This window comes from Propithecus coquereli, unplaced genomic scaffold, assembly GCF_000956105.1.
Source record: "Propithecus coquereli isolate 6110/MARCELLA unplaced genomic scaffold, Pcoq_1.0 Scaffold277, whole genome shotgun sequence".
Taxonomy (NCBI): domain Eukaryota; kingdom Metazoa; phylum Chordata; class Mammalia; order Primates; family Indriidae; genus Propithecus; species Propithecus coquereli.
In genome coordinates, this window is record NW_012148363.1 from 2055463 (window position 1) to 2071553 (window position 16091).

Below are 16091 nucleotides of genomic sequence, written 5' to 3' on the forward strand. Positions count from 1 at the left end.
TTTTTGCAATAGTTTTACTTTATCTGAAACATTTTCATATTTTATTAGCCATTTTTTTCTTTTGTGAATTATCTGCGGAAGTTCTTTGCCCATTTATTAACTCGATGTTCTTTTCATTAATTTATTTGAGCTCTTATGGGGTGAAGCCTTTACTATATTTGTTGTAATTTTTTTTCCTTATGTCAGCATATGCTAGTGGTGGCTTCTTAATGTTGGGACATTTTCTTACTAAATTAATATTTTGGAAGGTATCTGTCAACAAACAACTTTCTAGTTCTTGGTGGGCTCTGCCTTTGGGGTGTGAGTGTGTTTATGTGTGTACCTGCAAACATACATATGTGTAAATCAAGAACTCTCTTGTATTACTTTTTAGTTGCTGTATAAGAAATTGTCAAAAACTTAGTGGCATAAGACAACACAAATTTATTTTCTTACAGTTCTGGAAGTTGGAATTCTGAAATGGGCATTACTGGGCTAAAATCAAGGTGTCAGCAGGGCTGTACTGCTTCTGGAAGATCCAGCAAAACTTGTTTCCCTGCCTTGTCTAGCTCCTAGAGGATGCCTGCATTCCTTGGCTTATGGCCCCTTCCTCCATCTTCACGTCCAGCAACGTCGGGCTGATTCCTTCTCAGGCTGCTGTCTCCTGGTTCTCCCTCTTCTGCCCCCTGTTCTACTTTTAAGGACACTGGTGATTGCACTGGATCCACATGGACAATTTAGGGTAATCTGTCCATTTTAAGGCCACATGATTATCACTCTTAATTCCATCTGCAACCTTCATTCGTTCCCCTTTGCCACGTATAGTGATTTATTTACAGGTTCCGGGGACTAGGACGCAGAAGTCTTTAGGGAACCATTGTTCTGCCTACCACATATGTGAATGTATGCTCTCCAGGCTATATGCACAATTTAGGCCACAGTAGAGATGGAGAGATTATATTGAGGATATTACTTAAATTTTAAGTTATGGAGTGTGGTCATTACATCCTAATTTTAAAAAAATGACTTGAAAGGAAACTTTGAGAAGTTACATTTCATATCAATCTATTCTTGTCAGCAAATCTTTTAATATTGGGGAGAAAACTGCTATCATCAATTTGATCTTTATACATCTACTCTGTGTCTTTATACCTTGACTGTAATACGTATCCTGAAAGCAGGACGTAATTATTTTAAGCAGCACTTATTTCAAATAGCTCTCTTAACAATTTCAAATTTTTGGGGTATTGTCTTTTCACTTTGATTAGATCATCATTGTTTTTATTTTGCATTGAACCCGATGTAGAGCTTGTACTAAGGAGAAGGATACATGTCAACTCTACTATTTAAAAAATCATACGTGTGTCCATAATTAGTTTTCTCTTCAATCTATGGATTCTCTCAAGAAACCATCTAATCCACTTGAAATTTTGTGAGCATTAGTTTTCTTATTAATAAAAGTTGGTAATATAATCTGTAAATCTACTTAACCCAGCACAGAGATTATAATTCATCTCAATACACACAACACAAGCGCCATTGTTCACCCCATGATACTATGGAGCTCTTGCTCTCCCACAGGCTACACTAGTACAGTCATGCACCACATAATGATGTTTTGGTCAACGACAAACTATGTATGTGATGGTGGTCCCATGAGATTATAATGGAGCTGAAAAATTCCTGTCGCCCATTGATGCTATAGCCATTGTGACCTCGTAGCACAATGCATTCCTCACGTGTTTGTGGTGATACAGGTGTAAACAAACCTACTGCACCGCCAGTTTTATAAAAGTGTAGCACACACGATTACTTATAGTAGGTAATACTTGATAGTGATAGTAAACAGCTATGTTACTGGTTTATGTATTTACTACAGTATACTTCTTATTGTTATTTTGGAATGTACTCCTTCTACTTATATAAACACAGTAAGACAGCCTCAGGCAGGTCCTTCGGGAGGTGTTGCAGAAGAAGGCGTTATTACCATGGATGATAGCTCTGTGTGCGTTATTGCCCCTGGAGATCCAATGGGATAAGATGGGGAAGTGAAAGAGAGTGACACTGGCGAGTCTAGCCCTGTGTAAGCCTAGGTTAATGTGTGCGTTTGTGTCTTAGTTTATAATAAAAAAATTTAAAAAGTAAAAAAAATTTTAAATAGAAAAAAGCATATAGAATTAGGATATAAAGAAAGAAAATATTTTTGTACAGTTATGCAATGTGTTTATGTTTAAGCTAAGTGTTTGATTAAAAGTCAGAATGTGCAGTTTTGACTGTTTTTTGACTCTTGAGCAATTTGCACTAGTATTCATTATTACTAATAATATAACTATTTTAATGTTTAATAGCTACAAAGGGAATCAAATTCTGCCAAATCTAGCTCATTCAATAAACCAGTTATATATGGAAGAAAGAAATGGTCCATAAACCCATCACTAATAACTTTCTGAATAATAACTAATAACTTTTCTCTCAATTTTTTTCTCATAGTTGTGATATTTTATAGTTATACTATTATGACCCAAGTTAATATTCTTCAAAAGCTTAATTATTAATGGCCCCATAAATTTACACCATTTAAGCATACTGAATGTATTTAATCAACATTTTATTATTGAAAGTTGTTTTCAAATTATAAATAATATTATGATGAACATTAATACTTTTTATGTATTTTTGATGATCTGATTGGCAGAGGTAGAATTATCATAGCAGAAGTGGCATTAAATATTTTTATGACTTTTTTTTACACATTATTGAATTGTTTTTCAAAAAGTTTGTATCATCTCTTATCCTACCACAGCAGAGACTGACAATGCTCCCTTTGCCATACTCTTAGTGGCATAGGATTATTCCATTTAAAAATACATGCCAAGAATATAAACAAATGGCATCTCTTCATTTATTTATTTTTGCAATAGTTTTACTTTATCTGAAACATTTTCATATTTTATTAGCCATTTTTTTCTTTTGTGAATTATCTGCGGAAGTTCTTTGCCCATTTATTAACTCGATGTTCTTTTCATTAATTTATTTGAGCTCTTATGGGGTGAAGCCTTTACTATATTTGTTGTAATTTTTTTTCCTTATGTCAGCATATGCTAGTGGTGGCTTCTTAATGTTGGGACATTTTCTTACTAAATTAATATTTTGGAAGGTATCTGTCAACAAACAACTTTCTAGTTCTTGGTGGGCTCTGCCTTTGGGGTGTGAGTGTGTTTATGTGTGTACCTGCAAACATACATATGTGTAAATCAAGAACTCTCTTGTATTACTTTTTAGTTGCTGTATAAGAAATTGTCAAAAACTTAGTGGCATAAGACAACACAAATTTATTTTCTTACAGTTCTGGAAGTTGGAATTCTGAAATGGGCATTACTGGGCTAAAATCAAGGTGTCAGCAGGGCTGTACTGCTTCTGGAAGATCCAGCAAAACTTGTTTCCCTGCCTTGTCTAGCTCCTAGAGGATGCCTGCATTCCTTGGCTTATGGCCCCTTCCTCCATCTTCACGTCCAGCAACGTCGGGCTGATTCCTTCTCAGGCTGCTGTCTCCTGGTTCTCCCTCTTCTGCCCCCTGTTCTACTTTTAAGGACACTGGTGATTGCACTGGATCCACATGGACAATTTAGGGTAATCTGTCCATTTTAAGGCCACATGATTATCACTCTTAATTCCATCTGCAACCTTCATTCGTTCCCCTTTGCCACGTATAGTGATTTATTTACAGGTTCCGGGGACTAGGACGCAGAAGTCTTTAGGGAACCATTGTTCTGCCTACCACATATGTGAATGTATGCTCTCCAGGCTATATGCACAATTTAGGCCACAGTAGAGATGGAGAGATTATATTGAGGATATTACTTAAATTTTAAGTTATGGAGTGTGGTCATTACATCCTAATTTTAAAAAAATGACTTGAAAGGAAACTTTGAGAAGTTACATTTCATATCAATCTATTCTTGTCAGCAAATCTTTTAATATTGGGGAGAAAACTGCTATCATCAATTTGATCTTTATACATCTACTCTGTGTCTTTATACCTTGACTGTAATACGTATCCTGAAAGCAGGACGTAATTATTTTAAGCAGCACTTATTTCAAATAGCTCTCTTAACAATTTCAAATTTTTGGGGTATTGTCTTTTCACTTTGATTAGATCATCATTGTTTTTATTTTGCATTGAACCCGATGTAGAGCTTGTACTAAGGAGAAGGATACATGTCAACTCTACTATTTAAAAAATCATACGTGTGTCCATAATTAGTTTTCTCTTCAATCTATGGATTCTCTCAAGAAACCATCTAATCCACTTGAAATTTTGTGAGCATTAGTTTTCTTATTAATAAAAGTTGGTAATATAATCTGTAAATCTACTTAACCCAGCACAGAGATTATAATTCATCTCAATACACACAACACAAGCGCCATTGTTCACCCCATGATACTATGGAGCTCTTGCTCTCCCACAGGCTACACTAGTACAGTCATGCACCACATAATGATGTTTTGGTCAACGACAAACTATGTATGTGATGGTGGTCCCATGAGATTATAATGGAGCTGAAAAATTCCTGTCGCCCATTGATGCTATAGCCATTGTGACCTCGTAGCACAATGCATTCCTCACGTGTTTGTGGTGATACAGGTGTAAACAAACCTACTGCACCGCCAGTTTTATAAAAGTGTAGCACACACGATTACTTATAGTAGGTAATACTTGATAGTGATAGTAAACAGCTATGTTACTGGTTTATGTATTTACTACAGTATACTTCTTATTGTTATTTTGGAATGTACTCCTTCTACTTATATAAACACAGTAAGACAGCCTCAGGCAGGTCCTTCGGGAGGTGTTGCAGAAGAAGGCGTTATTACCATGGATGATAGCTCTGTGTGCGTTATTGCCCCTGGAGATCCAATGGGATAAGATGGGGAAGTGAAAGAGAGTGACACTGGCGAGTCTAGCCCTGTGTAAGCCTAGGTTAATGTGTGCGTTTGTGTCTTAGTTTATAATAAAAAAATTTAAAAAGTAAAAAAAATTTTAAATAGAAAAAAGCATATAGAATTAGGATATAAAGAAAGAAAATATTTTTGTACAGTTATGCAATGTGTTTATGTTTAAGCTAAGTGTTTGATTAAAAGAGTTGAAAAGTTAAAAAAATTAAAAAGTTTATAAAGTAAAAAAGTTACAGTAATTTAATTTAATTACTAAGGTTAATTTATTAATTGAAGAACGAAAAAAATTTTAACTAAATTTAGTGTAACCTAAGTGTACAGTGTTTATAAAGTCTAGAGTACTGTACAATAATGTCCTAGGCCTTCATACTCCCTCGCCACTCACTCAGTGACTCACCCACAGCAATTTCCAGTCCCGAAAGTCCATTTGTGGTAAGAGCCCTATACAGGTGTATCATTTTTTATCTTTTATACCATATTTTTACTTGCTTCTTCCATGATTAGATATGTTTAGACACTCAAATACCATTGTGCTACAATTGCCTACAATATTCTGTACAGTAACATGCTATACAAGTTTGTAGCCTAGGAGCAGTAAGCTATGCAATGTAGCCTAGGTGTGAAGTGGGCTAGACCATTTGGGTTTGTGTAAGTACACTCCTTGATGTTGGCACACTGACGAAATCGCTGAAGGCTGCATTTCTCAGAACACATCCTTGTTGTCAAGTGATGCATGACGCGTGACCTTCTGACATGTAGGCCTGGTGAGGCCACTAATGTTAAACTATAAGTCAGATTTTGTTAAAAGCTAACTTATCTTAGGTTTTTAGATAAAAATAAATAGAGAAAGAAGTTGTAACATTTCATTCCCATGCTTCCATGGATTATCTTGTGCACCCCTTTCAATACATGTGTTCTATGTTGTCATCTTGTGTACCTCTTTGAATGCAATACTGTGGATAATTTACTTCGAATATGATCCTGTACTTGAAAAATAGTTCTGTGAGTTCAGGAGATACGAGTTCTAGTGACGTAAACATTCATAGATCAGATTTCTTTTGAAACCTAAAGAGCTAGACCAAGCTGCAGCCAAACACACCAAAAGTCTCTTCCTATCCAGTGTGACTAAGATGATTGACACTTGGGGTTTTCTTTCCGTCACACCACGAGGAAGGAGAAGAGTAGCAGTGGAACAGATGACTCCTGCTACAATTGAAACATTTCTGAACTAGGTCTGTTGTTTTGCAGATAGACAGAAATTCAGATGATGCATTGCTAATTCTATCTTGGAAGTTGCTTATTGAATAATAAGCCCTTAGTTGCTTGATAACTTTTGTATTCCAATAATTTTTCCTCCACGGAAAATTTAGATAAGTTAAATCTCACAAACCATTATTTTTTTCATCTCTATAGGTGACAGGTAAACAAAGATACATCAAAACATTTTGATTGAGAGCTATTGGACTTTTCTAGTGTAAAGCTAAGGCCTTCATGATAGCTTGGTACTACAATAAATATTATTTTCTACTGTTCTAATAGACTATACTTTTAAAGAAAAAATATAACACTTCTAACTATACACCTTTATGTTGATTTAAAGTAAGGTAAATTATTATTTTGTCTTTATTGATGTCTTTTGATATAAGAATGTTGTCTAAAGTATATATTAGCTTATTGGTAGCCTCCTTGACAGGGAACATATATTTTGATGTTTTCTGATACTAGCTTATTCAATGTGGCATGCCTGAGTCCATCAGCATTGAGTGGTTGGTACATCAACATTTATTGGTTGATCCCTTGGCATTTATTGGAGAAAGCTGAGTGGATTGATGAGAAGGTCCCTTGAGAACAAACTCAGTCATGCTGAAACATGGTTCTCGTGTGTTAATATGTAGAGTTAATTAGATAGAGTTGAGTCTGGAAAACAAACAGGAGACTACTTTCCCTTGAAGAAAACTTCCATCCTGGTAGAGAAACCTCAACCTGAAACTAAGTCTATGCCATTCACTTCTAGTGTATCTTCCAGCTGTTATAAGAGATCTGGAAAGTATTAAATTCTAGTAGGTGAACTATAAATTGCTTTGTTACATATTTATACATTTAAGGATACAGATCTAAGCACTTCCTAAGGAATCTTTATAATATAAAACAAAATTGTCTTTTTTATAGAAAACTTTATATGATTTTAATGCAAGCACTCTTCTAGGCTAAACAGAAAGAGGTTGACCAGATGACTAACATTGAAAACAAAATGCAAGATTTGTTGCTTTGATTTTGTCATTCAAGTAAGTGCAGCTGAAATTCAAGGAACGGTTTGGGGGCAGGAAAAGATATTGAGCAAGTTAGAAGGAATGCATAAGATGTTCACAGATGAATTTGTATGAAGGAAAAACAGAGCAAGTTCTTTGAACAATTTTTTTCAGAAATATGTGTTTACTTAAGTTCTATGTAACGTATTTTTTTCCTATAGTTTTAAGACCATGAATTATGTTAAAAATATTGGGATAACTACGCTTTCTGAAAAGATTCATTGTCTATATACTGAAAAGAACTGGTCAATTTATTTATTTTTTCTTTTCCAAATAAGTAGTCCTTTGATTGACAGAAATTAAGGTTAGGTTCTTAATCATGGTGGCAACACACCATCCCTCCCTGTCCAGTGAAAATTTTCTTACTGATAAATGTGGGAATGCTCAGTTTTAAAAGAACAGAGCAATGTTCTTTTAAACAGAACAGAAAATTTGTCAGACCCAATTGTTCACTAATGGACCTTAATATTGTCTTGTAGATGACATGAAAGAAATTTTGGCCAGGTAGTTGAGATATACAGTACCATTAGCTGGAAACAATAAGATGATGACATGCCATACTATAAATATTAGATCATTCTCTAAGCCCTCACACAGAATTTGCCAACCATAATCTCAGTATCATTACAAATGAATTAATTAAAATATTTCCTTTTACTTTTGCTTTATTGGTGGGCACACTAATAAAATATTTACTCCAAAAATTACTTTTGATGTTATGATTAACCAAACTGCTGTTTAATTAATGATGTTATCCTAATGGGAACCTGTCTAGACATCATGTTGATCAACAATTTGTAGATGGCTGACTGTTGCGTAGTTCTTGATTTCCCAGAATATGAATTTAAATAGTCCCTGTGGCATTCTGCTTGTCTACAAGAAGTGGAATAAAATGCATTCTTGCCAATAACACACACACACAAAGTAAATGACATCAGGATAATAATCCTGACTATTTTGCTTTTAGTAAAGTTTTGAAATTTATTCATTTTAAAGACACGTTTTTCCCCTTCCATTAAAGCCACTCATTTCTATAGTTATATTATTTAAAATGATTTTCTCCTCTGTGTTGTAAATTCTGGCAGCATAAATTCCATTTTCTTTGATATATTTAATGAATGCAAATGACAACAAACTAAATTCTAACTCCACTTTTCGTGCAAGGGGTTGATTAGTTTTTGCAAATAGGATTTGTATGGGATTGATTTGTTTTGACCTGCAGGCGTTTGTAAGGATTGACTGCCATAGATTTCACACATGTAGACACTCGGATGATATCCTTTGGCTGTGCATCCTGCTAGTTGTGGGTCTTATTAAGAATGAATCCAAAAATTGAGTCATTTCTGAAATCATGAGTGTGTTAAGGGACCACTTTTAGGTGAAACAGATGGATGGGGATGGTTCATCTAGGGAACTCATTAGGTGAGAGAGTTGGTGGGTTTGAAGCGAGCCAGAGGATCCTTGAACAAACGTGACTCCCTGACCACTGTCCTAAATTTCCCAGCATTCACACTAACATCTAAGCCTTACGACTTAAGAGACTCCTTAAGGAATGACAGACGTTTCTCCAGGCTGAATGCTCTTTGTTAGCTCAGTTTTCCTCCAGTTCAAAATGACTTTATAAAATCCTTGTCCAAGGCTCCTACAGAGGAAGGCAGAGGCTGACACACTCCTCTGTGTAGGGCTTTATCCCTATGAAAGTCATTAAGCTAAATGTTTTTGAATATAAAGCTTCTGTATCCAATTTATTTGGGTGAAGGCAGCGGCCCCCAACCTTTTCGGCAGCAGGGACCAGTTTCATCGAAGACAATTTGTCCGTGGATGGGGGAGGGGGTGGTGGTTTGGGGATGATTCAAGCACATTACATTTACTGTGCAGTCAAACCTATTTGCAGCTGCTCCCCAGCGCTAGCATCACTGCCTCAGCTCCATCTTAGACCAGGCATTAGATTCTCATAAGAAGTGTGCAACCTAGATCCCTTGCATGAGCAGTTTGCAGTAGGGTTTGCGCTCTTATGAGAATCTAATGCCACCACTGATCTGACAAGAGGCAGACCTTATGTGGTGATGCGAGTGGTGGGGAGCAGCTGTAAATACAGATGGAGTTTTGCTCACTTACACACCATTCATCTCCTGCTGTGTGGCCTGGTTCCTACAGCCCCGTTCCTACCAGATCACAGACCAGTACTGATCTGTGGCCTGGGAGTTGGTGACTACAGGGTTAAAGTATTAAGTTACTTCTAAGAGAAAGCATAGGTACCTAATGTCAGAACTATGCAAGGTTTGGGATTTTACTCTACTTATAAATTAGCAAATTAGCCTGTTGCTCTTTCACACGTTCTGGGTCAAAGACAAAGGATTTTATTACTCACAGCACAGTGAACAGCGTGAGCTTCATATCCCTTTGCTACATTCCCCCTGTCCCTAGAGCCATGATGGATTCCTGCACACACAGTGGGCTGTGTTACAGGACGGAAACTCTGAGATATTTTCACACTAAGGGGAAGCAAGTATACATTTTTTAGGGGATGGGATGGGGAAGAAGTTACCTCATCTGTGAAAGTTGCTTGCTGAAAAGACAGCCCTGAAGAAGTGCTCAGGTAAAGAGCAGTTACACATTTAGAAGTGAACAGCATGTCCATAGATGGTATTTAAAACCCTGTGACTGAATCAGATTGCTAAGGAAGTGAGCAACATCAGAGAAGGGGTCCGGGGATGAAGTCCTGGAGTATTGCGACATTTAGGGATTAGAGAGAAGACAAGAAACCAGCAAAGGAGACTGAAAACGACAAGTGATAGAAGTGCGAGTGACACAGAAAGTGAGGACCCTCGGCCATGTCAGAGGTCTCTGAAAGGTCAAGGACAGTGAGGACTGAGTGTTTACCAGTGGCTTGGGCACTGTGGGGGCATCAATGACCTTGATAGGAGTCATTTTGGTGCACGGTAGGACAAAAATCTGATCAGAGTGGATTTCCGAGAAAATAGGGTGTCAACAATTCTGAAGAGTTTTGCCAAAAAAGGGAGCAAAGAAAAAGTAGCTGGAGAAAAATGTGGGATCAATGAGGTTTCTTTTCGTTCTTTCTTTTTTTCCTTCATAAGGAGGGTGTTACGATAGCACGCTTGCATTCCAGTAGGAATGAACGCTTCCTTGAATTCTGATTCACAATTTGAGGTGCTCAAGAACAAGTATCATTTTACCTGTCTGTGCATACATGCACTTCTTACCCATTCGGAGCCCTTTGCGGTCCTGCCTCAAGCTGGCTTCAAGGCTTAGCCTCCGCCCTTCTCTGCCAGGCGCCTGGCTCCGCCTCCCCTAGCACAGCCGACTCTTTGCTGCCCACGACCCCTCACCCCGTTCTCGCATCTCTGCTTGCACAGACCCTCTCTGCCTTTAAGCCCAGTTGCGAATGCCACTTCCTTTGATTTCTCCAGTTGATCCCCTTCTAGTCTGAACTATCTCAGCACTTTGTTCTTCTACCTTTAATGGCAGCTCCCGGGTACCGCTTTGCACCACAGCGATGCGTGCGTTTGTTATGTTCTCCGCAGTCCAGGAAGGCAGGAACTGCCCTCCGAGAGCCACAGAGCTGATGCAAGGCCGTGTCCTCTGAGCGTCCTGCCGGCTCCCTCAGGGAGAGGATCTGCTTCTTCCTCTACTTTGACACAGCCTCATGCTCCTCGATGGAGGCACATTTCACACGATTATACCTACCTATTTACCTGTCTGTCTCCGCCACCGGGTTCTTTCAAGGGGAGAGATTTTTCTCAATTCAACTTTGCATTTCTAACGCTCAGCACTTTGCCTGGTAAGAAGGTACTCATTAAACGTTGTGGAATGAATAAAAGATGAGAAACACTGTATTTCAAAGTGAGGTGGGAGAGGGAAACCAGTATGTCTGAAATAAAGTGGCTAAATTTTAGAATCCTAGTGTGTGAGCAACCCTGAAGTTCCCTCGTGGGTCACCATGTCACTCAGCCAATGTAAAAGCCAGCTCTGCTCATGTGCATGACAGCTATTGCCTTATTCCATAAGTTCTATACACTTTTGCTGCTTTGCTTTGATACTGTCTGGATCATGCAATAAACATAAGAACAAGCCAATGATTATATACTCTTAAATAGATAGATGAAACATAAACGTGTGGAAAGAAAAGGGACATTATGTTCTTTTCACTTATGAATTAACTTTTGGTTAGTTTTACACGAAACCAAACATTTGGAGGATATTAAAAATAGCTGCGAGTATTCTAGAGTACGTGCTGCTTCCTTCTCTGGGGAGGGAAAAATAATGTGTCAGGGTAGGAATTTTCCAGCTACTTTGCTGAACTGATGCTGGGGTTTTCATCAGGCATGGTAGTGTTCCAAGCCTCATAGTAAGCCTGAATTCAGCATTCCCTCTTGTCGTAGGTCAGGATGACAGCAGAATGTCCAGACACATAGCACATGGTTACTAGTTTGGGAAACTTTTGACTCCATCTTCTAGAGGGATGAGGGTTTCGCTTTGTCCAATGGCTCGTGCTCAGTTTTGGGTCGGATGGCAGGCTCATCCTTCCCTATTCTAGAGTGTGTATCAGCCAACTCTGAGGCTGAAGAACAGGCAGCAGGTGGACAGTTTGATCTCACAGTGCTTTGTGGACACATTTCTGTTTTCTAGGGCTCCCAGGAGGGCCTTTTTGTGCAACTGACACCCAGGCCCATTTGTTTTCTCCTGCGTGCGGAGTAGAACAGAAGTCTAGGCTCTTAGGATCATCAGAGGGAGAAGTCCCGGGAGGGACTGGCTTCTTATTTATGTGGCTCACCCTGGGGAGAGTGTGCCTCCTAGTAACACCTACCCCGTTTGTTTTTAATCAAGCTGCTCATGCTGTTCCTTCAGGAATCCAGAATTAGAGTTACGTCTGTTTATGGAAGTGTTCTATGCTAAGTGAAGCCTGGAATTATGTGAAGACATTTGGTTCACTCTCCTAAGAGTCCCACTGGCGCCCTGGACTCCAGATGAATCAATGAATATGGAAATAAGTTGTTTCCTCCGCGATGACCATAAAAATGCACAGCAGCAACAGCATCGAGCTTATTTGGTCTCTGGGGACTGGTTACCTTTGTGTATGGGAAGCGCTTGTGTAGACAGCTTCAAAATGGAGACCAAATGATTTGCTGGCCTCTAGCAAGGAAGATGAGACTTTAACGGCATGCCTTTGTGATGCAGACACTGCACAAACCAGCTCGGCAATGCGGAGGACACGAATGTGTCTCTGACTCACAAAGAGCACTGTTCCCAGATAATGCATTTCTGGTGGCAAATCATTAAGGATAAGAGCGTTGTCTAAAAAATTTAAAAAGGTGCCTATTTAAGTAGCTCATTTCACCTAGGACTTTTTCAAGGGTCCATTGCCAAATTCAACAATTCTTCAACGGTATCACGTGAATAGTTTGATAGGGTCATTATACCTGAGTGCTGTGCCATCATTTGAAGAAAAATGTTTCTCTTAAGGAGCATTTCATCTAACCTTTACGTATTTTACAATCCTAAATGTAAACTAAGACAGAATTGGTAAAAGTGTTAGATAACTATATGCGTATTTGGGGGCTAGAGGGTTATTTGTGTGATGTGTCAGAGGTGACAGGCAAGGTCTTGGGGACTCACAAATTATCCAGGTCACACTGAGCTCTGCCTCCTCCATGCCTGACCCTTTAAGTGGAGTCAGGCCCAAGAAACTGGAGTGAAACTGGGTTTGGGCAGGAGCCCTCTGCCTGTGTGCATTCAGTCTGACCTCAGTCTTGGTTTGACCTCTGTCCCCTGTTCCCATCTTGAGCTGTTGACTTCAGCCTCTATCTACTCAAAATTCTAATTTTTAAGACTCATTTTGAATCTGGCCTGTGGCTTACTAGAGCATATTGAATCTTTTTGTGCCCCTTTTATTTTGGGGCACACTCAGTGTCTCGGAAGAGATGTTTTTGCCAGTAGACCCTCAACTCCAGCTTGATTTAAATGAGTCATAAGAATGAGAATTTCGAGTCTCAGGTATTCTGTTACAGCAACACAGAACAAAGACACATGGTACACTTGAGAGTTGGCAGTTTATCAAGAAAAGAGGTTTATTTGGCTCACTGTTCTGGTGTCTGGAAAATTCAACATTGGTCACCTGCATCTGGTGAAGGCCTTAGGCTGCATTGACTCATGGCAGAAAGCAGAAGGAAGCAGGTGTATGCTCAGAGATCACATGGAGAGAGAGGAAGCAAGAGAAAGAAACGGAGAAAGCCAGACTCTTTGTAACAACCTGCTCTCTTGGTAACTAATTCATTCCCAGGAGAGGAAGAAATCACTCACCCCTGCAGGAGAGCAATAATCTATTCATGAGGCATCCGCCCCATGACTCAGACACCTCCCACTAGGCCCCACCTCCTAAACTTCCACACTGGGATCAAATTTCAACATGTGTTTTGGCAGGTACAGACCACATCATAGCACCGTGTGTTTGAATGGAAGCATAATCTAGAAACCATGTCCAAAAGTGGGGTGAAGTTAACTTATTATGACTTACTCGTAGAGTGCCTATGTTGACTTCTAGGGGTTCTAACATTTTTGTTACCTAGAGTCCTTAAATAATGTGTTTAATAATCTATTCCATTTGGGGGTTGGGGCAGGGATGTGGTTAAGTTTTCTGCTCTATAGTTTTTGAAATTTATCTTTTGGAAAAAAGAACCACCCTGGAAGCAATCTTGGTTCTCTAACACTGATGAAAGCCAATTGTGTGATTTCTGGAAAATGAAGATGAGCTCTGGGCTGCGCAAGCCACACTCAAGCTCTTACACTGTAAATATTTCAAGTACAATGTATTGCCCGTGCTGGCCAGCGAGGCCTGGCTGAGGGTCCTCACAGCGGCAGTTGTGTTTCTGTGGTGACAGAGCTGGCTCTCAGCAGCCTTGGTTGTCCCAGAACTGACTCCTTTAGGGAAGACATCCCAGGCCCAACTGCCAACCTCCATCAAAGCGAAGCAAGTTCACACCTAGCTAAATTCCAGAAAGGGACTCCAGAAGAAATTTGGGTGTTGGAATGTTATCATTCAAAAAGGATATTTGGGTGGAAAGAAAGTAGTTTAAAAACCAGTGATATTTCTAGATGCTTTAAAGATCTAACTTGCACTTTCGTTTAAAAAAAGTCCTTGTAGGCATACTGTATCTCACAGAAATCCTAAAATAAAAAATAGATTAGATATTGTGTAGTTGTGAGCAAAAATAAATGCTGCCTCTGCTTCTGTTGCAGGTGTTTAAGAACGTGAATAGTTGACTATAGGTCTGACTCCTAGTTCCCTGTTTCAGTTCTGCTTTGTCACTTATCAGACTGAAACTGTTCTGCTGCATGGACCAAGCCAGGAGGAAGACATTAGGGTTGGTTCAGTGATAATTAGAACTTGGTCTCCCTGCTGTGCCCTGAAAAGTCGAAACTGTGTGGGAAGAAGCTTTGGTGCCACGTAAACTCAGTGGGAGAGAATGATGTTCAATGAGCTTTAAAGATACGGCATCTTAAAACGGCATTTGGGATCCTCCAAGGCCGTCTCCCTCAGAATCAAAGTCCCCACCCGTCGGGGAGGTCTCTGCTTTTCTACATGGTGGGAGCTGAGCTGAGAAAATGAGCTCATTCGTTATAAAGAATTATAGAGAATACCTGAATGTGCATGCATTATGCTGCTGTTTTTCTGGTAATAATCTGATATTTCAAGACAGATTATCTCTCTTTATATATTACATATTATGATGCATATTTACATTGCATTAGAAAAAGAGAGTTATATTATATTGGTAGCTACATTTTAAGTATTTACCTGAAGCTGGGTATTACCTAGGTATTTACCTACCTCTTAGTGCTAGGTCCTTGTAACTGTCAGCAAATATTTATGAGGTGAGTACAGTCGGCCCTCTGTACTCACAGGGGTTCTGCGTCCACAGATGAAACGCACTGAGGATGGAAAATGCATCTATACTGATGATGTACAGACTTTTTCCCTTGTCATTATTCCCTAAACAATACAGTATAACAACTATTTGTAGAGCATTTATATTGTATGAAGTATTACAAATAATCTAGAGATGATTTAAAGTATGTGGGAGGATGTGCATAGGTTATATGCAAATATGCCACCATTTTTGGTAAGCATCTGCAGATTTTGGTGTCTGAGAGGAGTCCTGGAACCAATTCCCCACAAATACCAAGTGACAACTATATTATTATCTCTTTTTTGTGGATAAGGAAGCCAAGGATCAGAAAAGCTTGTTTCAGGTCCTGTAGCTAGTCAGTGGTGAAATCAGGAATCAAACACTTTAGTCTCCAAAGTCCTATGTCTTTGACACAGTTCAAACTGTCTCCACATTCACCGGGCAAGATTTGAGGACATAAAGTTTATCACACTAGAGAATCCTCATGACAGAAGCACGGGGGTGGCTGGCTTCACTGCCTTCCCGACAGCCTCGGGTGCTCATTCCTTTCCATGCATTGAAGACCACACCAAGCCCCAGCCCTGGATCTCTCCTGCTTCTGCCATCTTTGCCCTGCTCTTGAGTCACCCAGTGGAGCACAAGCCACAGTGCTCAGGCCCTACCAGTGAGAACCAATTAGCTTTACCTTCTTCAGCCTCAATGTTGGCCTTCATCTCCATTCTCAAGCTCACCCTCAGCCTCGGCCTGGGCCGGGCCCTCTGCTTTGTTCCCAGTACTTGGCAGACCCTGTCTTCATCCTGGCGCATGGTCTCAGGGATTCTTCCAGATACTGTCAAATCCTGATTCCCACTAGATTCCGTGAAACTCATCTTGGCAAATCAGTTTATTTTATTAACTCACAGTTTCCCACCTCTTCAAA

General features: G+C 39.3%; 1 protein-coding gene across 1 annotated transcript in view; it reads right to left on the reverse strand.

Annotated features, from left to right (window-relative positions):
- NKAIN3 (Na+/K+ transporting ATPase interacting 3) overlaps positions 1 to 16091 on the reverse strand; it is a 360954-nt gene that overhangs the window by 39655 nt on the left and 305208 nt on the right. The window lies entirely within an intron of this gene.